The sequence below is a fragment of the Narcine bancroftii genome, chromosome 2 (assembly GCF_036971445.1).
Source record: "Narcine bancroftii isolate sNarBan1 chromosome 2, sNarBan1.hap1, whole genome shotgun sequence".
Lineage (NCBI taxonomy): Eukaryota > Metazoa > Chordata > Chondrichthyes > Torpediniformes > Narcinidae > Narcine > Narcine bancroftii.
The window spans coordinates 335,559,302-335,583,041 of NC_091470.1; the positions used below are offsets into that span (position 1 = coordinate 335,559,302).

At 41.8% G+C, this 23,740-nt stretch overlaps 1 protein-coding gene across 4 annotated transcripts in view; it reads right to left on the reverse strand.

The window, feature by feature from the left end:
* Positions 1–15,369, reverse strand: part of csrnp1b (cysteine-serine-rich nuclear protein 1b) — a 34,043-nt gene extending 18,674 nt beyond the window's left edge. For 2 of the 4 annotated variants that reach the window (XM_069922163.1, XM_069922165.1), the window contains exon 1: positions 14,884–15,309. The gene's annotated coding sequence lies outside the window, so the exon portion shown is untranslated. Of the gene's footprint in view, positions 1–14,883; positions 15,310–15,347 lie in introns of those variants that run through there. The other 2 variants (XM_069922167.1, XM_069922166.1) reach the window with 2 other exon arrangements.
* Between the last annotated feature and the right edge of the window lie 8,371 nt (positions 15,370–23,740).

Consider the following 23,740-nt stretch of genomic DNA (forward strand, 5'->3'; position numbering starts at 1 on the left):
TCAACACATATTTGATCAGATTTATTGATTTTTGCTATGTTACAGACTGGTACCTAATTAAACAAAAGGGAAACTTCCTCATACTATGGTAAAAAATGTGCTCAGTACCATTAGAAAGGAAAGTCTTCGATTTGACCCAGAAATGAAAGTTTCTTTGGCTTGGCTTCGCGGACGAAGATTTATGGAGGGGGTAAAAAGTCCACGTCAGCTGCAGGCTCGTTTGTGGCTGACAAGTCCGATGCGGGACAGGCAGACACGGTTGCAGCGGTTGCAGGGGAAAATTGGTTGGTTGGGGTTGGGTGTTGGGTTTTTCCTCCTTTGCCTTTTGTCAGTGAGGTGGGCTCTGCGGTCTTCTTCAAAGGAGGTTGCTGCCCGCCAAACTGTGAGGTGCCAAGATGCACGGTTTGAGGCGTTATCAGCCCACTGGCGGTGGTCAATGTGGCAGGCACCAAGAGATTTCTTTAGGCAGTCCTTGTACCTTTTCTTTGGTGCACCTCTGTCACGGTGGCCAGTGGAGAGCTCGCCATATAACACGATCTTGGGAAGGCGATGGTCCTCCATTCTGGAGACGTGACCCATCCAGCGCAGCTGGATCTTCAGCAGCGTGGACTCGATGCTGTCGACCTCTGCCATCTCGAGTACTTCGACGTTAGGGATGAAAGCGCTCCAATGGATGTTGAGGATGGAGCGGAGACAACGCTGGTGGAAGCGTTCTAGGAGCCGTAGGTGGTGCCGGTAGAGGACCCATGATTCGGAGCCGAACAGGAGTGTGGGTATGACAACGGCTCTGTATACGCTTATCTTTGTGAGGTTTTTCAGTTGGTTGTTTTTCCAGACTCTTTTGTGTAGTCTTCCAAAGGCGCTATTTGCCTTGGCGAGTCTTTTGTCTATCTCATTGTCGATCCTTGCATCTGATGAAATGGTGCAGCCGAGATAGGTAAACTGGTTGACCGTTTTGAGTTTTGTGTGCCCGATGGAGATGTGGGGGGGCTGGTAGTCATGGTGGGGAGCTGGCTGATGGAGGACCTCAGTTTTCTTCAGGCTGACTTCCAGGCCAAACATTTTGGCAGTTTCCGCAAAGCAGGACGTCAAGCGCTGAAGAGCTGGCTCTGAATGGGCAACTAAAGCGGCATCGTCTGCAAAGAGTAGTTCACGGACAAGTTTCTCTTGTGTCTTGGTGTGAGCTTGCATGCGCCTCAGATTGAAGAGACTGTCATCCGTGCGGTACCGGATGTAAACAGCGTCTTCATTGTTGGGGTCTTTCATGGCTTGGTTCAGCATCATGCTGAAGAAGATTGAAAAGAGGGTTGGTGCGAGAACACAGCCTTGCTTCACGCCATTGTTAATGGAGAAGGGTTCAGAGAGCTCATTGCTGTATCTGACCCGACCTTGTTGGTTTTCGTGCAGTTGGATAATCATGTTGAGGAACTTTGGGGGACATCCGATGCGCTCTAGTATTTGCCAAAGCCCTTTCCTGCTCACGGTGTCGAAGGCTTTGGTGAGGTCAACAAAGGTGATGTTGAGTCCTTTGTTTTGTTCTCTGCACTTTTCTTGGAGCTGTCTGAGGGCAAAGACCATGTCAGTAGTTCCTCTGTTTGCGCGAAAGCCGCACTGTGATTCTGGGAGAATATTCTCGGCGACACTAGGTATTATTCTATTTAGTAGAATCCTAGCGAAGATTTTGCCTGCAATGGAGAGCAACGTGATTCCCCTGTAGTTTGAGCAGTCTGATTTCTCGCCTTTGTTTTTGTACAGGGTGATGATGGTGGCATCACGAAGATCCTGAGGCATTAGAAAGGAAAGTCTTCGATTTGACCCAGAAATGAAAGTTTAGTAGTGCAGTAAGTCACATTATGGAAATGAATGACAGACTTCACAGGAAGCCAGTTGTGTACAGGGTAATTTGAGAATAAGTACACATAAATACAGCTTACTCACTGGAGTCAAAGAGAATCTACTACACGACTCATTACAACTAATAATGTAACCAGATGACTTGTGTTCCCTCCGTCAGAGTGTTTCTGCAACCTTTGCAGTCAGCATGTGGGTGGGTGCATGACTATGGAAGCACATCTATTACTGCAAGATCTCAGTATGATTCATGCCCTGTATACGTGACAAAATTTGCCAATGTAAAATTAAATACCGGCCTACTGATGTGGGTAATGACAAGAGAAAAAGGGCTGGAAGAATGTTCAGAGGGAAGTACAGAAAAAGTAGTGCATTCACATAGGAATGTTACAATATTCATGAAACACATGATACTCCTGTGAAAGCTCATGACCTTCAGATTTTTTTTATAGACTACTGAGTGCAAATGTCAAAAGATGATGATCCACTGATGTATCATACGCAATGCAAACACTCAGCTCAATGTCATCCACACCAATGAATAATAAGTATTGGTCTCATGAGTGGCAGAATTCATTTGATTGAGCAAGAGAATACTTTTCACAATCAGGGTGGAAATACTATAAGTGCAAACTTACACCTCTTTCAAGGTATTTACTGTAACATGACAATGTACTTTGTCTGAGTGGGTGCCCTCTCACATTAGGAGTGCAGAGGTTATGGGTTGAAGTCCCACTCAAAATACAAACACAAAACTGTTTCCTCACAGCTCCAACAGTCTGAGTGATCTGGTTTCTTCCAACATCCCAAAAATATGCATGTTGGTGGGTCCATGGTAAGTTGCCCCTACCTGCGATCCAAATTTATCGGGTCTAGTGTGCAGCTGCCCCCCCACCCCATTTTGAGGTCGTCTCCCCACCTTTGTGCGCGGCTCCCACCTTCTGCGAGTGGCTCCCCTGCCCTCTGCGTTGGAGACTTCCCTTCCCCCATACTGGAGAACACACACACAACCCCCCCCCCACAAGACTCCCCCCACCCTGGTGATGTTCTCCCCCTGTTTGTGAAAACTTTCTCTTCTGCATGAGACCCATGCCGGTGACAATCCACCTCTCTGCAACACCTCCTCTTTCGGTAACGCTTTCAATTTAATATGTGTGTGGTACTTCTCTCTCTGACATTTTCTGTGTGTGTATATGACACACACTGTTTTCACTGTGACTAATTTTTCTCTTTATTGACTTTTATTGCTTCATTTTAATGATTAACTCGTGATTTTTGAAGTACTTCCAGCTTTGAAGATGCCTTCCCTGACCTGAAATGCATCATTTATTTATTTCATTTGTGGTTGCATCAGTGAGGCCCACCATTCAACCGCTGACGCACTAACCGGCACACGCATGGTAAAAGGTTGCCCGCCCCTGTCCTACGTGTAGGTGTATGGTAGAATCTAGGGAGGAGCTGACGTGAATGCGGAGAGAATTATTGTGAAATGCGAGTCCTCCGTGAGTCAGCGTGGACTTGAAGGGTGAAAATGACCTCCTCCCAAGTTGTGAGCAAATATGGAATAAGATTAAACCGAGCTTAATTTGTTTTTGTTTAACACACAGTATCCAACCAACAAATTCAATGTGATTGAATATTATCCAGCTATTTGTTTTTTTAAAATAAAATCACATTACATTTAGAACACTGGGCACAATTAGCTATCTACGTAGCCAACATTGTAATAGCGACCATGTTTCAAAAGCACCTCAGAAACTGTACAAGTTTCTGAAAGCAGTGAAAGCATTGGCTGTGAAAGGCACTTTTTAAAATGAGATTCTTCTTCTCCGTCACACATTTTGTCATAGGCGGTGAGAATAGTTGAATCATTTTGTGCTTGATTGGCTACAGACGTCCCACTTATGAATCCCAGACAAAATACCCAGAACTGGACCAGTATGCGTTATCATGCAGCTCCTGGCAGCCTTTGCTGTTGCGTAGCAACACAAGGGCTGGGACAACTGGGAAAATTCAGTCTGTCACTGATCAGATCTGAGCACGTGATTAGCATTCTATTAACAGTGCTGCTTTGCTGTTTTACAATAGTACTTGGGAGTTAATTGTACTCAAAACAGCTGGCCAGGTTTCTCAGTTATAAAGACAAGACTAGATTAAAGAAGGTGATCTGCCTTATTGTTAACAGCGTAATGCAATCACTGTATCAGGATATTAAAACAAAGGTGTGGATGAAAAAAATAGAATCCTTCTGCTATTTTTTGGAACACTGTGAAACCTTCTCCCAACTCTAAAGATTCTCTCCCACATAGGATCCAAGATGCGGGTGTCCGATTGTAGATTAGTTTTGCAATTCTCCCCTCAATAACCAACAGCGACCTGCCACTGTCACCACCATCAGAACCACTCCCACAAAAACGAGAAATAAATGCAACATCCAATGACGTTCAAAACTCGAATGCCAAAACAGTCCTTTCTTGTGATGCTTTAAATTATCCCCACTCCAGTCTAGCCCCTACCCTAAGTGACACAACTTATTAAAGAGCTCAAAATAGCCTCCAAATAGTACACAGGTCAGGTTAAAAAGAATTATTCCACTCACTAGCTGCCTCCACCCACAGCGGCATTCTGGTGGAGATAGGCAACTCACTAGAGGATAAGAGTTCATTTAAAGGCAGCATAAACGTAATGCAAGAGATAAATGAGGGAGAAGGGGGCGGAAATTAGCTTAAAAAACTGACCAGCAAACACTGATGTGAACTATTGTCTATAATTCTAAACATGGCCACTTTGGTTTAGAAGTGTCAGCAATCAATAACATTTAAGTGCAATATTTAATAGGTCATAGATTATATCATCAATTCCCTTCTTTGGAATTATACCACAATTCTCCTATTTGTAGGATTTACAGGATATTACCTTTTGTTTTTACATTTCTCAGGAGCAGGTTCAAATGGACTTGAAATTAGTTACATCAATTATTAATTAACCTAGTAACAAATCTCATACTCAGCCACACTACCAACCCATTTTTAATAGGCTAGAAAGCGATAGGTTGAGCTGGCATTTAGCTAATATTTTGAATGCTGTTCAAAACAACTTTATTAATCCACACACTCACACCACTTGCAGCCAAGGAAATATATTTGATGTTTTTTTAAAAAAAACATTGAAAAACACAACAGGTAAGGTGCACACAGAATGCTCTCAGAAAATGATAAAATTAAGTAACCTTTTCTACTTTTAAAGAACAAAATGTAGATTGATGGATCAATATTGGCCATCATTTGGGGAAATACCTGTAACCCCCCCTCACGCTGCATCCAATGGAAATGGCAGTTTGGGTCTCATTCCAATCCTTCAAGAAACGCAATACTTACTTGCACAAGAGTGTCAATGCACGATTCTGCTGAGAAGGTGGAGACAGGTGGAAACTTATTTTTGCTGAAGAGTACCTCTGCTGAACTAGAGATATACAAGACACTGCAGATCCTACAAGTCGGAACAACATACAATCTGCTGGAGGAGCTCAATGGGTTGAACAGCCTCAGTGGGAGAAAAGGAATGGTTGGCGTTTCGGGCCGGAACCAGGTTCTGACCGGATATGTTAACCATTCTTTTTATCTTGACCTGTTACATTCCTGCAGCAAATTGAGCACTGCACTCATGATATAATTTGGTGGAAAATAAAAGTTTTGTCAGTTCAAATCTAACTTTACAAAAAGAGGTCAAAGTGGCTCACATCAGAGAAATTACAAACACGGTATAACATTGTAAATCAGTAGAAAGAGTACCGATGATAATCTTCATGATCCAAGGAAAATAATGAACTCGTGGACCAAGGATGATGTCTCCAAAGAATGCTATCAGTGGTACCTCTGAGTTCTAATGACTGGCTTTGATCCCTTGTAAGTCATACTGCCTTGTAAGTCATAACTTTTTGAACCTGACAGCCTGAGTAGTTTTCTTTTGACCTCCATTCATCTTAAGCTACAGTTGGTTAAATACTGACTTTTTGTTAAGGTTACTTACTCTTGCCTGTTCTCTGGTCTTCAATGTCAAAATCAATAATGAAACAATGTAATGGTCAAAATAGTTTTTAGTGAAAACTAAAGTGACTGCCAGCAAACAGATTTTGGGTGAGTAAGTGTTGATGACACCACTTATGGATTTCTTTCATCACTGAAGATTGGTATAATGGACTTGATGTCTGTTTCTGTGCAAGAGAACAGCCGTCAGCAGCATTTAAATCATTGCCCTTGTTCTGCATAGAGAACATCTAAGGAGTAAGAAACCAAGGTACAGCATCAAAGTAAAATGTAGACCTATCAATCGGATTTTTCACTTTTCTCTCCAAAAGAAATGCTAAAAATTTTATGTTTTATTTGACACCAAGTTACAACTGGGAGAGGGCAATTCCCTCTGGTAATGTTGGCAGTCAGTCCTTTCCTTCCTGGCCTTAATCCAAAACAGATGGAGCCTCTTGATTCAGAATCTATGGTTTGTGGTATATAGGTGCCTCATTGTGAAAAAAAAATTAACTGAGTGCCAGATCTGAACACAATTTTCCATATGTAATACCCAAATCTAAAAAAAGGTTTCCTAACTTTTACCAATTAGTTTAAATTTGGGTCTATAAAAGACAAGACGGGCAGAATAAATTGTTCCATAGACACTGCCCTCTGGTGGAATAAACTACATCATTTTTAACAGGACAAAAAAAAATTGCTTTCTACCCTGACTTTGACTGCCAAAGAACATTCTGTTCCTTGGCTTCATTTAAACTGTCTGTTTTAGTAAAAATAAACAGTGGAACAGATAAAACCCACAGGAATTTTGTGCTGGCTCTACGATTCCCACTCTGCCTGGAACAGTGTATTACAAGTACTGCATCCATATGGGTTTGATATTTCCTTTGTAAGAAGGGGGCGGTGGCACTGTAAGGCAGAAAGAAGTTTGCAAGGCAGTGCAACTTAATAGGGTATGGCCAATTGGGATCTACTTTTATTCTAACAAGGAATGAGCTCTGGCTTTTACTAATGAACTGCATCACACCCTCAAGATATCCCAAAGCACTTCACAGTCAATTAACATCCTGAAGCCATCCACAACTATGTACACAAACTACCTGGCACAGTGAGATCCCACACATAGCTAATGAGATGTTATTTTTATAGTGGTGGTGGTGAAGCCAAAAATTTAAGGAAATCTTTTTGCTCTATTGCGAGCAACAGTGGTTTAAAGTTGCTTCAGACACCTCCTCAGTCAAATCCTTGTGCTGTGCTAGATAAGTTTTGATTATATACTCAAGTCTCTGGGGTCGCCCTTAATCCGTTATCAAGAGGGGAAAATTATTCAAAAGTTATCTCTGAACAGCTGCACCAATGAGATCTTTTTTTTTAAGTTCTAGAAGGCTTTGAGCCTCTTGCTTCTGATGAGATGCAAGGTACAAGATAATGAGGAATATGTTCCTCGTCTAGGGATGGTGGAAGGCCAGGCAGCAAGCATATAAGAGTCAGACACTGGCTCTTTGAGCCAGCTCTTCCGTTCAACACAGTCATAGCTACTCTTCGAAAATTGAATATTCTGGTCCTTCCCCCATTTCACCCGCCACCTGGCCCCCCAACCCTGACATACCTCTAGAAGTCTGCATCCTCTTATGAGAGATTTGGTTAATAGCAAGGAATAACCTGAAGGAACCTGCTCTTGAAGCTATTTGACTCTTAATGGCACACACTTTTGAAAGATTCTTCCAACATTGCAAGAGAAACCATTCCTCTCAAATCACAGGATTATGAAGATTGGAGGAAAGAAAATTAATCAACTTGAACCCAAAGTAATGGAAAAGGGACAAAGAAATATTTTAACTGCACACACTGTTCCAGAGCTACAATAAACCTTGGGGTTGGTCCCAGAGAGGTTTCAAGTGTATTGAAATTATTATGACAATTTATAACTTTTGTGCAAATTAGGAATAAATATGGAATTTTAAATACATCTTTTTTTTTCCTCTATCTTCAGATACAAGATCTAAATTTAAGGGATAAATTACCTGCACTCACCTTACCAAGTGTAGCGAAATAAAGACTCAAAAAAAAAAATTTAAATGTATTCCTTACCTTGGGCAGAAATCCCTAAACAAGGACTTGATAAATCAAGAAAAAGGTGGGAATCAGATTTAGGTATAGAAATTGATCCATTTTGCTAGTCTAATATATGTCAGGACAACATGATTAACATGATTAAAATAAGGTACTGGCTGGTGCAATAAAACTTCTTCCATCAGCTCTATCTTACTCCACACAAAAGTTATTGAAATGTCAGATCAATGTTTTCGATGTGGTCAAGAAATAGGCACTTCCTTGCATTCAACCTGGTCATGCCCCAAAGGAAGGCCTTTCCAGGAAGATTTGGGTAACGTCCTGGAAAACAAATTATTGGAATTCAATACCCTCAGGCACCTAAATTATATTTATTGGGGAATTTAGAAGACTCAAGACCTAAAATGAGGCTGTCGAAATATCAATTAAAATTCATTAAGTTCGCTTTAGCAGTGGCCTGGAAATGTATAGCAGTTACTTGGAAATCTAAATCCCAACTAGGTTTAGCCCTCTGGAAGATATAAATATATAGTTGTGTTTCCCTGGAGAAGATCACCTATTAACCTCAGAAACAGGTTATGATGCATTTTCAAGAATATGGAATTCATACCTAAAGTACATCAGGGTAAATCTTTAACGATTACCCTCCCCTCCCCCCACCCAGTGCTCGCAGCTCCAAGGACCCTAGGTAAGTCAAGTTATTTGTCCTCGGTTTATCCTCGGTGAAGCCAATCTTTTCCTTTTTCTTCTTGTTTCTTGGGTGGGTAGGGGTGGTGGGAAAGATTCTTCTTTCTGTAATCTTTTTCTCTCTTTGGACATTGAATTTGCATTTTTATAGTGTTTTTGTAATTTTTCTTTATATGGCAAGCTCTCCACTGGCCACCGTGACAGAGGTGCACCAAAGAAGAGGTACAAGGACTGCCTAAAGAAATCTCTTGGTGCCTGCCACATTGACCAGTGGGCTGATATCGCCTCAAACCGTGCATCTTGGCACCTCACAGTTTGGCGGGCAGCAACCTCCTTTGAAGAAGACCGCAGAGCCCACCTCACTGACAAAAGGCAAAGGAGGAAAAACCCAACACCCAACCCCAACCAACCAATTTTCCCCTGCAACCGCTGCAACCGTGTCTGCCTGTCCCGCATCGGACTTGTCAGGCACAAACGAGCCTGCAGCTGACGTGGACATTTACTCCCTCCATAAATCTTCGTCCGCGAAGCCAAGCCAAAGAATTGAATCACATGTTGACTTCTTTTTTTATCACTTTCTTTAATATCGACATGCAGATCGATATTTGTATCATTATGTTAATATTATGGATGTTGATGTTTTTCTCTTTGATTATTCTTCGATTTGACTGCATGTTAAGTGAAAATTTTCAAAATAAAAAAAAACAACTTTGGGGTTCCGAATGACAGTGAAAGTCTGCTTGAATTTATCTGAATTACAATATACATTGCAGACATGAATTGCATTCCAGAGAAGGTGTTATCCAGCAAAAATGGCAACTTCTTAAAGAAACTCCTCCCAACTTTTCAGATCTAACCATGCCTTGTAGCAAGCACTCCTGCACCTCATTGAGCTTTGTAATAACACAAGTTTCTAGGCCAACATCTTGCTATCCCATCCTATAAACACAAGACTTCTAAGCTACTTTATTACAATTAAAATAATCCATCTTTTCATTGAGAGTATACATTTCTTCTTTCTCCCTCGCACTGTATTTATTGCCAAGGTCGCCCCTTTCCACTCAAGGAAACTCCTTCCATTTTGGTTTAATAATGATTTGTATCAATTTTGTGACTAGAATTCAGAAGAATGGCAATTATAAAACTACTTTTGCATATGCACACTACTTCAAATAAGTTCTAGCACGATTTAAGATTACAAATTTATACACAAATCAAGCAGAATTAATAAATGCAAATGTTTTTACTCTCATTTTAATCAGACTTCCCTTCTTGCTTTCTTACCTTATCTTGGTGTATCCCCCCCCCCCCCCCCCCGCCACCCCACCAAGTGTAGCACCATCATAAGGTTCTATTCCATCCCAAATTAAAGTTGTTCCCCTCAAATGGAGAATTTCACATCCTTGTAAAATGTATTCCTTTCTCTCCAAACGTACTTTATTGCATACTGGTTGTTGGGAATTATTAATCTCTCTGGCACATTTTTCAGAAGTAGAAGTTGAACATGGGCGGTCATGAGTGGAGAAAGATTTGAAGTTTCTGTCCCACTCGCATCCACCTAGACTCCAATAAAAACCTTCCTCTTTGACCAGCACTTAATCAACTGTCTTAATACTTGTGTCACTTTGATTTGATCCTCTTATGAAGAAGCACCTTGGGATGAGTTTCTGCACTGAAAGCACAATGTAAACAAAGTTACTGGTAGCTGGAGAAATGCTAAAATGAACTGCATGCATGTGGTGAATAGAAAATGCCAACAAATGTATTTTTAAGACTAAGAAAGTGTATTAGTTAATTGGATGAAATACAACCATTCCAGTTATGGCTTGATAGGAGACTTCCAAACTGCACTATCTACATTTGAGTTATACCCAGTCTTTCAATTGTACAGGGCAGGACATGTTTATAACATCACTGTCAGTCAAGTCATGCAGATTGAGTCAGAGAATAAAATTACTCATGCACAAAAGGCATTTTGGTGTCCAAATATCCAAATGAAAATTAGAACTAATGGAGTTTTTTAAAAATGTAGTTAAGTTCAGTGTCCAGCATCCAGAGCTCCACTGTTTTTGAAACCTGAGTTCCTATCAGCTGCAGAAGCTTTGCCAGGGTGTGGTGCAAAAGTAGATAAACCTGTTTCTCAGTGCACATGGAAGTTCATTGCCAGACACTGATAAGTTTACTGTCAAGTCTCTGAATTTAAAATACTGAGTCAAAGGGAAGGCTGTGTTTTTTTTTACATCATACACCTGCACTGTGACATAAAAAATAAATGCCAATCTGCAAAAGGATCCTTAAATAGTCAAAAATTATACTATTAGAGAGGAACAAAATTCCAATGCCAGATGATTAATTTTATCACTTACCACCTTCAAATAGCTTCATAAATCAACTGCTTTATAGTACCTTGCATACATTTTTCATTAAAAAAACAATGGGAAAAAACAAAGTAGCCTGCAAACATACTGGGCCAAGGGCAATATGTTTGATGACTATAAAAGCATTTACAGAACCATAAACCTGAAGTGGTTGGGAAATTTACTGTGGTTTTACTAAAACTGCAAATGATGCACAAGTGTTATATCACAATTAAAAATAAATTAGAATTCTCTGAATCCATTAGGATTACAGAGCAGAAAATACTTGGAATCTACCTGCCCTGAAAGAATGCAGAATGATGCAACAGTTTTGTTGGCTCCTTTAGTGTGTCGTGACAATGGAACAAAAATTATTGAAAGATAACTATATCTGGACAGTTTGCACACAAGCAGATAATTTAGATTCACATCTTTCACATGAATTCTGGTAGATCAGAGGGATGTCGTCTCTTCAAATGCATTTTAATGCTTTTCCTAAAGCCAATTAAAAACAGAGCATCTCAAAGCCAGCAACACTGCTGGATCTCAGAAACTTCACATGTAATGAGTCTCACTTGTGAGCTGCTGACCATCCCTTCATTATAGCAAATGCTTCATTTTATGCCCACCCTAAAAGCTGTTGGGGACAATGAGGTTAACATGGATCCAGAGTCACATGGGCCAGGTGAGCAAGGACAATTTGACTTTTTAACCTGAAAATCGTTTGTTTTCATAAGTTTTAGACAACATTTCTCTATCACACTAAATTCCCCATTAAAAAAACACATTTAAAATAAATTAAATATGACCATAAATAACATTCTTTGGAATACTGTATTAAAAACACAATGCTGGAGAAACTCAGCAGTTCAAACAATGTACTTTATAGAGCAAAGATAAAGATACATAACTGATGTTTTGGGTTTGAACCCTTCATCAAGGTATTAACAACAAAGAAAAAAAAAATGCCTCCCCCCATTTATTTTGGACCTGCCTAAATTTTGCTCATACCTTGATGAAGGGCTCAAGCCCAAAATGTTGGTAATGCTCCTTATCTTTGCTCTATAAAGTACAATGTTTGACTTGCTGAGATTCTCCAGCATTGTGTTTTAACTTCAGTCATGGCATCTGCAGACTTCTGCATTTTATTCTTTAGAGTATTATTCAGGTTACTTTGCATTGTACCAAAATGTTCTCATTTTTCTTTGGCTAACACAAAAAATGGTAACAAGTTACACATTGTTAAGCTACAGTATCATACAACATTCTTCTGAAAAAGAAAATGTGACAAGATCCAGGAATAAATAAGCTTGACAAGGTCTTTTTTTTTAAAAAAATGAGAACACTTAGAAGGGAATGCTAAAGGCAATTAAAAGGAAACTTTATGTTGCGCCTCCTATTGTTATGGTCAGCAGATTTCCTCCCTTCGATCTCTGCCAAAAAACTGCACACTTTCGTTCCTACTGCAGAACAGAATGAGTCTCTTGTTGAGACAGCTGGCTCCGAACCAACTAGCACGAGACTTCAGTTTCTTTCTACCCTCCTCACTCCAGCTGTGTGCACCAATTGAGGAGAAAAAGAGGCCAAATTTAGAAGGAAATTTGTTCAAAAGTAAAAGGCAATGTAGATTGTAAGAGGGAAGGAGTTTTCAAGAAATGGGGAGGGACTGAGTGGAGAGAAAAGGAGTGGGAGGGTGATTGAGGAATGCACAGTATCTCTACTGAAACAGATTGAACAGTGCTCTTGGGATTAATAACTATCATGTTCCACTGCTGATTAATTATTTAGTCAGGTCAAACTGTAATTACAGCTGTTTCTCACAAGGTGCCACAAACACATCTTACAAACTACCATGAGCTCTATCCACTGCCCTATATTTAAGGGCAAATGCTTTCCCAGATCTCTTCTGCTAAATTTAGAACAGATTGCATCTGAAGTCAGTCTCAATAAATGTCCATCAGTCACTCTGGTGAAATGCTCCCGACACCTCACCCAACCAGAAACCACTCAAAGTCCAACAGCCTGAAAATGTATAAAGTCCCCGGTGCTTTCTCAGAGGCATGACGAAAGACAAAAAAAGGCATATGAATAGTAACACAAGAAACACTGGGATGGTTAACTACTAGCTAAGCTGAGGTCATTTTATAGAGGGTCAAGAGAGAAGGGATTTCCAAATTATAATAGTAGGGGAAATGATAGGGCGATGAGCAAAGTGAGGGCAATTGACAAAGGGGCAGTCCAGGAAAGAGTGGGGTGGCAAGGGTGTTAAGGATGATTGCAGCATTCTTTAAGTGAAATTGAGGCTCAAATCTTCATGAACTTCCAACATGGCTAGGTAGCTGAGGCAATCTCCATTACCCCTCCAGTGGGCCTCTTCCTGAGTTGCTAACACTTGTCAATTTAGTTAAGAACACAAACTTTTATTCCCTGTAATTTCAACCCTCGAGGTATTGTCATTTTCATTTAAGCAAAATTGCTAACTTTGAGCAAGCTTCTTCCAAACAACTTTCACATTGAAATATCAATGCCAGTTTTAGATTCACAGAACAAAAAGAACTCCAATTCCTTTCTATGGGGGGGGGGGGGGGTGGGCAGGAAGAGTTGGGGAACAACAATGGACCATTTTCTCTCAGCTCCATGCTTTTTGTTCCTCTTGTAACAAAATCCAATGAGATTTGTTCCAATATTTGGAAATCTCACCCAAATCCTTTTCTCAAAATGTCAATTTTCCTTCAAGCCTCCCTCTGATCTTCTTCTGCCACCCCCCGCCAAATTTCTGAGTCATTGCCCTCAGAGAGACACCTGTGGTCAACTTTTTTTTAAAAATAGAAAAGATCTGCTGTTATTTTGGTGATTGGATTAATCACAAATGATAAATTGGGAAAATGCAAATTTTTATAGTGGTAGATTTTCAGAAACACATCTTGGGTGAAAATGTTACATTACCTTTACTCCAATAGTAGAGAACCAATTTGCCTCCATAGGGTAAAGGTTGAAGGATTGAAGCAATGAAATGGAACTGGATATGGATTAGTGTTAGGAAGCAGAACATTTCAAACAAAAAGTCACCCCGAGACAGAACAATTCACCATGATTTGTTAATTTGCACAGTAGAACTGACTCAGTCAGAAGAACAGACAACAGCAGTGGAACTTCGTCTCTTCAAGACTGATCATTATCTCCCATCACTGCTGACTGAGGCAGCTTAATTAACCCCCCTTTGAAGTCACAAATACCTCTGCATTACACAGGCAGAAAACACAAAAAACCTGACACAATCTTGTGAGGATATTAATGGCAAGGTGATCATAGTACCAGTTAAGAGATCATCACCGTTTACAAATTATTTGTGAGCCCAAAATGAAATCCAGCACACGAACAACATTGGCTGAAAATACTGATTTCCACCAGCCCAAATGAAAAATGGGTATTTTCAGAAAGTATTCTGTGACAATCACAGATCCTTGCCACAAAATGTAATGATGACAGTACATGTGTACAAAAATTGAATGTGTTTGGAGTGTGGGAAATGGAAAACTAGCCTTGAAGATGTGTGTTACACTGTGCAGTATAAACTCAGACATCCTACTACTCCAGGTTACTAAGGCAACATATTTTTTCTGTCTAGCAACTCGCAGGAACAGTCTGAACCTACTGAATAAGCACTTTTTGGAACCAGAACAAAATTACATTCACCGTGTACCAGACACCAATAAATATGAGGGGAGGGGGGGGGGTTAGACATTTAAAGATATGAACATGCATTCATACTCGAGCTAGTTCACATGGAAGCAATACTGTAACATCATATTTGACAAGGAGTGCCATCCAAGTGCACAGACCAGAAATTCTAGGAAATCTTATAACATAAAGCGGAAAAAAAAACTTACCTGGAGAATATTCAGAGGCTTGGCCACCACCATTAATTTGAAGGGAAATAGAAGACAAGGACTTGAGAAAGAGTAGACTGTCTCTTATATAGAAATGTGGTTCTCTGCTCTCATGCTGGCCGTGATTTTAACTGGGTGAAGGATGAAGCAGGGGAGGTGATCCCTGAACCTTAACGGGAGTGAGGAGGAGAGAGAGAGGGGGGGAGGGAGTGGGATGGGGAGGGGGGGAGCTGCCACCAGCGCCGTGAGAAGCGCTTGCTCCGATCGCTGCCGAGAGGGGCTTGGCAACTCCTGCCGGGGAACCGAGTGACGAGGACCTGGCGCTGCAGCTGCAAGCGCACTGGAGGGGACGGGGCTCCAGCTCGTCTCGCCGGTGACTGGCTCCGTCTGAAGTGACTCAGTCCCCTCCTCCCGGCTCCCTCCCTCGCCCTCCTTTCGCCACCCAGCGGAAAAAAAAGACTTACTGCTCAAACTGACGCACATTCTGACAATCTCCAACCCACTGCTTCCTGTTTCCAGTAAAACATTTCTTTTTCTTCCAATCCAACCAAGTCATACTTTAATTTATTTTAATGATTGGGCGATATTTATCACCCTTCAAGGTGATCGATGACAAAAACAATTATTGCACAAATGCAATCATTGAAAAATCAAACAGAGGCACAATTGTTGGAACTTTTGGGGGGGGGGGGGAGATTTGTTAAGTGCAACTGCGAAAAAAAAAGCTCCACTCCATTCAAGACAAAACGACCATCCTGAGGTTTGACCCTATTCCTGCATCCCGAACTCTCCTCCCAGTCCTGGCACTGCCCCATCTGCAACCACAAGGAAGTCCAGAGCGAAAAACAAGTATGCCTTGACAATGGCAAGACCTCTGCTGCTTTGATGGACCAGCTCCAATCTCAGGGTAACCCCCCCCCCTCTCCCCACCCCCCCCAAAAAAAACCTACTAGCTCCATTCCTGCCTTTGAAATGCTTTGTGGTCCATTCATCAAAACTGCCTGAATTCCCTGGCTGAGCTCTCTGGAATTGCCTTGACCTGAGAGGGATAGCTCATTCCCAATGGGAATGAGCTGAGCAATAAATGCCTTTGCATTGCCCACCAATGGACAAAGAAGGCAATATCAAATTCTTCTGGAGATACCAAACTCTTTATTTCTATTTCCTCCCTCCACCTCAGACAAAACATGGCATCAAAACTGAGATTAAAGTCTCTGCCACCTATCATGTTTTTTTTCTCTGCCACAGCCCTATTTGACAAACACAACCAGTCGTTTATCAGAAATTGGCTCAATCCCAACAAACGACTGACTCAACCTTGTGCGTGTCTCCTCTGACGTCATCTATGTTCAAGAGAAAAGGTTTCTTTTTCCTCTTAACACATCGAGGAAATGTGATGCAGCCTCTGTCAACCTCTTGTGTCATATTACACAAGGTAACAGCATTGAAACGGATCATAATATAGAAAACCCTGTGCCCCGATTACCCAGGTCCATTGCACTGGGTGTTACATTTATATTCTACTTGCAGCTGAAGTGTTTTACTTTGTTCAATTTTTTTTTGCTGTACAGATGGCCAAATGTAAATCCCTATAATAAATTTCGTCTTTACACAGCAAGGAATGAATTGTAAAACTTTACAGCAGAAGTGTGGTCATTTGATTTTTTTTGTTCTAAATCAAACTTCAGAAATGTGAATCACATGCACAAAGCTGTCTTTTACTCTCGCCCTTGAATGGCTCTAGTCCTTGTACTAAGTCTGGTAACTCCCCATCACTGTTAGGTGGGGAGTTGCCAGATTTTTGAACCAGAGGCAATAAAGGAATACTTACTCAAGACAATACAGCATGTGAGCTTGAAGTGGTGAAAACTTGGCTGGAAGTATTTCCTCCACTTCTCTTAGCTTTCAGAAGGAGTTCCAGTCATCTCTCTTTTCCAGTAACACTTGATATTCCTCCTTTTCAAGAATAATATAAATTTGAATATTATTCTGAATCTGTTTCCACCATCCTTAGTGATAGCACATTTAATAGTCTAAAACTTAGGTGTGGAAATTATTTGACTAGTCTTTGGCTTAAATATTATAATTTTGTTTTTAAAAAGGTCCAGAAAAGGTAAAAATGGTAACTCTTTGAACACAGTTGAATAGAAACCTACAATTTTTTTGTTTTTGTTTTGCACATGGCTTCAAAGACATTTGATTCAAGGATGCACAAAAAAAGACATGAATATCTAATTCAAGTCATGATCTCTCTCATGCAAAGAACAAGATCAGAAATCCTGCAAAGAACAAACAACTGAAGGTATTTCAGAGAGGTAATCAAAAACAAAGCTGAGCCATAAATCATAGAAAGGTCTTATGGAAGGTAAACAAGGTGAGAGGCAAAAAGTTGGTTCTAAATGGCCAAAACCAATTCCAAAATTAGTGGATGAAAGGGATGTTCCAGTCTTAGAGGAACCCACAGATCTCAGGATGTTCTAAGATGTAGGAGGTAATACAGCAGAGTAGGTTTATGGTCTCTGGTAAATTAAGGATGAGTATATTTAGTGTGTAACATTGAAGGATTATTGCCATTCTAAATTAATGGGCTCAGGAATGATTTGCAGATCTCGCAAACTTGTAAAGTATGGTCAAATCCAATGGAGAACCTAAATGATGGCAAAGGAAATCTGAACTATTGGAGGTCCAGCCCTGAAGTTCAAATCCACTTCATTATCACATCTCTTCCATGAATGTCAATCTTGAAATATCTGCCATTCTCACAGTTCTTAACATTTAATAACATTTCATTTCTGTTTCACTTTCTGCTAACAAGTCACTTTCAGAGCTTTCTGTTTTTATTACAGAAGTTTGTTTCTGGTTCAGAAGATCATGATACATTTTGGAAGTTGACTGGCTTGTGCATTACAGAGGTAGTTGTGCATTGTAAGAGGTTCTGTTTTTTAGAGAACTGAGGCCTTGGCTTCCATCTTTTACATACGTAAAAAATTTAAAAAATATATACCATCTGAAGAGGAGTTTTCCTCAGATTGTAGACGAAAGCCCCTTTCACACTTGCGCCCCCCCCCCCCTTAATTGGCCCTTCCATGTCCTTGGATAGGAATGGTGATTTGGCCTTTCACACTAGGCCATTCCTAGCTGGGACACTGAACGTTTTCACACTTGCAAGGGTTTATCCCTATGATTTGGTCTGTTCTACCTTCAATCGGAAGTGCCTGCATGACACAGCATGCAAAGAAACAGAAGTGATGTCATCTCAATCTGTTCAATGTCGGACATCAGACAGATCACCTTGGAGATTCCAAAGATGCCTGAATCCATCACCACACAGTCAAGTCTTATCAGCCTCCTTATCTGCAAGTTGGTGCAAAGAGTGAGAGGCCCTAAAAGGCAGTGAACTCCTGATCTCAGATGGTAGAATTTTAATGATCTCTTGTGCATAACATGTGATGTATTTGAGGAGGAGAGCATGGTTGAGCCGAGAGTCCACTGTAAAAAAAAACACGGTTATAATGAAGTATCTTGAATGGGTGCTTAATAGCAGAAGGATGTGGAAGAGGGAGAGACCTCAGGGACCAGTATTCTGGAATCAAGTATTTGGAAAATACGATGATGCCCAGTGATGTGAGAATCTATGAATGTCTCGTGCCATATTTGATTTCATCGTTGGGATACTGGGGCCACACCTGAAGTGTAAGAACATAAAATGCAGAAGACCTCTGGAATCTCAGGTCAGACTTGCATTAGTATTGTGGTGTTATGCCACTCCTGGAGAGTATCGTTCCATCAGTGTGCTTTTTGGGGTTGGTATCTCCACTGTTTTTATGGTGGTGAGACAGGTGGCTGCTGCCGTGAAAAAGTACCTCATGCCACGTTTCAAAGGGCTGCCAACTGGGGAGCATCTTCTGGAGTCTATGGAGGCATTTGAAAGAAGGGGTGGTTATCCAATGTGTGCTAGTGCCATAGATGGCACACATATTCCCATCATCACCCCACAGGATGATCCAGCATCCTATTTTAATCGAAAAGGATGGCACTCCATCATTCTGCAAGCTGTCGTTGACCACAACTGCTGGTAAGGTTGATCTTTCCATTATTACCATTTATCCTCTCTTGAAAATATAAGCATTAAGTGGTTTGAGCTGTCTTCCTCTGCGTTTGCAGCTTCACGGATGTGTATGCGGGTTGGCCAGGTCACACGCATGATGCTCATGTTCTTGGCAACTATTCGATTTGCATAATTGCTGAAAATGCAGGTGGTCATGGCATTATGATGCCTTAACAAGTGCATGTGATCCTGTGAAGTTTGAGATAAACCCCAGCTTTAAACATGACGCATGCCATTGGTGAGTTCACACTGCTCCTTCTTACCCACACACTCTATTGATTGTATCACAGGTCTCCAGAATTGTGAATGGTGTGAAGCACCTGCTCAATTGATCGGGGACCCCTCCTACCCACTGTGAAAATGGCTGATGAAGGGGTTCATGTAACATCATGTCATTGATCACCGAAAGAGCACATTCAACATTGGTCTGAGCTCCACTAGAATGGTTGTGGAGAATGCATTTGGTCATCTCCAATGTCGCCAGAGTTGCCTATCCAAATGAATAGATATTAATACTGCCTTTGTGTCAGAGGTTGCTGTGGCCTGCTGTGTCTTGCATAATATTTGTGAGCTTAACAAGGAGCATTTTCTGGAAGAGTGAAGGGCTGAAGTCTCCGATCTCAGAAAGTGTCCCTTACAGAAGTGCCACAGGTTGTGGTCCACAGGCCATACGTGAGGTTATTTTATGGCAGTCCTGTGTGGAAATGAGGGTAATGACTGAGTTTAATCCTTTAAAAGTCAATAAAACTTTGAACAACAGTGAACCGGTGTGGACTCGAAAGGCCAACATGGCCTGTTTCCGCTCCGTAAATGGTTATATGGTTATATGGTTATAACGTAACTGTTAAATCTGAACTTTAAAATAAAATCTTTATAATAACCATTAGAACTTTATGTGCAACATTAATGTAAACATAGAAAATAATTGTCAATAAAGGCAATGCAAAATCTTTCTTGAATAAAACTTTAACATCTTGAAAACACATTTTTGGCAACTTTTCCATCATATTAACCTTCAACATTAGTTCAACATACTACAGAATTGTAAACATTACGACTTTGGTGAAGAAAGAAGGATGTTAACTGTTCATCGTCCAGCAGGTGAATGTAGGAGCCAAGATAATGGCCAATAATGGCTTGATCAACTGAACCCTCAGCACCCATGGTGACGAGTGTGTCCCACCTGAGGGGTTGATAAGGGTTGGCATGAGGGCTGGGTGCACTATTGGAGATGGAAGATGGCCACGGGAAGGGGAAGGCTGTGTAAGTCTGCAAGAGGGGGGAGAATGGAATGAGGGGGGGAGGCTGATGGCAGTGAAAACAGCAGAAGGGGTAATGCAAAGAGGCTTGTGGCATCATAGAGGCAGAGGATGGTTGGAAGGATGGAGAGGCTGGTGGAAAGGGTGATGTAGGAGGCCTGACAAGGGTGGAAGGAGACTGAATGGTGGAAGGCCAAGAATGGATTCGCGCAATCACTTTGATTGATGAGGCAAGTCTGGTTATAACTGCTATCGGTTCCTGCATCTCCTGTTGTATCGCCGTTATCAGGCATGGTAATCCATCATTTTTAGCCTGGCACTCCAGTTTTTCACTGGCACGCTCCTGACTTACATTCTGTTGCTGTGCCAGCTGCCGCTCCTGCATCAGCCTCTGCAACATCTCAGAATGCCTCTCCCTTCTGTCTCGTTCTCTTTCCTGGTCCATCTGGTCTATTTCGGATAAGAGCACACGCATCTCATTTGCTGCCTCCTCCCTCTTCATGGGCTTCTTACTTTTTGCCTCCTTCTGGCTCCTAGATATAGGTAAGACAAATGCCATGCCTTCACTTTTAATTCAAACTAACTACACTTCATTAATGTTCATGTGGATGTAAAGCATTTTGAGGTGTCTTAAATCTATAAAAGGTACAATGTAAAATTTCTCTGTATAGCTTGGAACAATTTTCTGTATCCAGAAAAATGCTAAACAAATATTTTCTATTGTAACAGGGCATAATCAAGCAGTACATGTACTGATTAAAAAAAAATCCGTTATGTCTTTTATTCCTCCATGCTTCAGTTCTCTTGCATCGTGCAGAAAATGTAAGAGCAGAAGAGAATTGGACATGGGTAATAACAGCTGCTCTTCATTGTTAAAATTAACTGGTGCACAGGCTGGGACCAGTTAATTATGTAGATCGTGTAGATTTATCCACAAGGGTCACATACTTTTGTGGAATCTGTACATTTCAGTTCAAGTAAAAATAAATTTACAACTACCATCATCACAGATCACATGAACTCAACACAAAGTCAGAGGAATAGCTCCTCATCTTCAAACCCAGGCCTATTACAACCTTCTAGATTCAACTCTTGAATTCAACAAATTTGATAAATTGCATTTCATGCTCTCCAAAGTGGGTTTTGGGGTCGGAATCCGAAATTGGATTAAACTGCTCTACATGGACATCCATTGAGCAGTTCAAATTAATGGGTGGGAAACAGAGAGCTTCCCCATCAAGCCTAGAGTCAGCCAAGGTTGCTCCTTCTCTCCAGTCTTATTTGTATGCTGCATGGAGCACTTTGCTGAATCCATCAGGAGGCATGAAAGCATAAGAAGGGTGATGTTGCCAGGCAGTGGGGGCACTCAGGTTAAAGACTCACTGTACATGGATAATGTTGCTGTCTTCTGCTCAGACAAATTTTGTGGACTGATCAATATCGGAGGCCAGTTTGAGTTGGCATCAGGGTAAACCAGCAGAATGAGTAATGCTCTTTGATAACTGATCTGACCAGTCTGTCATCACTTCAGAATTAGGTCTGGCCACCTGAAGGTTTTGGGGATCTGGTTTAGAAATGCTGAGGTGTGCAACAAAAATTGGTAGAAGCAGATTCCAAAGGTCCACAAGAAAATGAGTCTGTGGGTGTGGTGCAACCTCTCAATAACTCTGAAGAATCTGGTCATCAGGAGTGAAATGCTCCTGGTACTGTTGTAAATGGTGCAAGTGTGGCCCATCTCCTACACCTCCACCCTGGAGGTCACCACAGCAGTCTTCTGGTTCATCTCGGCATCCAAAATGGAAAGTATCCAAAGGATCACCATGTACAAGTGGCCACACAATGGGAGCAAGGACATACCCAATATGGCTCTCATCCTGATGACTACCTTTGTGTATCGCTGCATTAGGCTAGGTGTGCAACCAAAGTATGAGGCACAAAATGCTACTATGTGCTGAGTTTCTACCTGTCTCAGCTGTTGTAAAGGATGGGCCTGGCCCCATTGCTGCACACTGTCCCAGTTGCCACACTTCCTATCCTTTCTGGAAAAGTTTTTCCAGACAAATACCTATGACTGGAAGTCCAGTAGGCAGTGGCCAGCATGGAACAAACTGCAGACAATTAGGGACAAGGACTTGATGGATACTGTGGGAAGGCCCCTGAGCAGACAGTCCAGGTCATCTGGCAAATGCCTCATTGCCAGTGCTCACTAATAAGCACCAGGACTTGACCTGTCTGGCAGTGAGAGGAGCCCTCCCAGACAGATCCTTCCTGTACAACCAGAACATCACCAACAACTTACATTGTCCCCAAAATAACTGCAGTGGAGTGGAGAGAGTAACTGGGACAGAATGCGGATTCACTATCGGCACTTTCAATCAGGGAAAACACCTGTCTGTAAAGCCGGATGTTCTTAGCCCTTAAGCCTAAAGACTTACCTCTTTGCGTGCACCGTGGCTGGCTTTGAGGCGCCAATTTCAAGTGTTCTCGGGGAAGGATAATCGGTGGAGTGCTGTGCTCTGCACCTGACATGAATGTACAGCTGCTACAAGTGGCTGATTGGGGTTGGGCTGATGATTCCGTCAGCTCATGACCCATCTCCCCACTCATCCCTCTCCCTCCATAACCCCCTCAAAGTAGGGGCAGCAGGAGGAAGCCGTCAGGCAGTAGGGTCTGGTGGGAGTCTTGAGGCAGTGGGGGATGGTGGGAATTGTAGGGGCAGTGGGGGCCAGCTGGAGATGTCAGGGCAGCAAGGGCTGGCAAGAGACGTCAGGGCAGTGGTGGCTGGAGGGAGACATTGGGGCAGCGGGGGCCATCAGGAGCATAGCAATGGCCATCTAACAGTTCCAGCTGTGTGGGGGATTATGGGTAGGGAAGATGGCCATTGCTCTGCCACGTATTTATGATGGATGATGCTATGGCACCAGTCGCCCCCCCTCCATTGGATCTGGAGGACGCTACGAGGCACATCTCGATGTGAATGCGACACAGGAGCAGCCTTTTAGGGCTGCTGTCTGAAAGGTAAGTTTTAAATTTTCGATTATCTCTTGTAGCTGGCTTCCAGGCAGAGGCCTGAAATGAAATGGCCTTATGAGTGTGTGGAGAAGGATGCAAGGGTCCTTGCCACTGTTCATCCTCAGCAGCAGAATGACAGAGGACTCTGTCTCAGGAATGCAACTCGGTGAGAGGTGCCTTTTGGTCTCCCCAAAACTTGATTGTTTTTGAGCACATAGAGATGTTGGTGAGGGAGTGCTGCTGTCTGGCACATTCTATTCTGCAGAAGTATGTGCTGAGGGACACACTAAGGCTTGGTGCAGTCAAAGTGAGAGTGCTGACTGGAAAGATCACAGTACAGAGTCCTTCCGTTATCGGGTATTGAGGGGATGAGACTGAAGTCAAACATCAGATGGGGAAGCAACTAAAAGGTGCCACAAATAGAGAATGAATCCAAAATATATAGATATGACACTAAAGATATGAAAAGAAGTTGGTT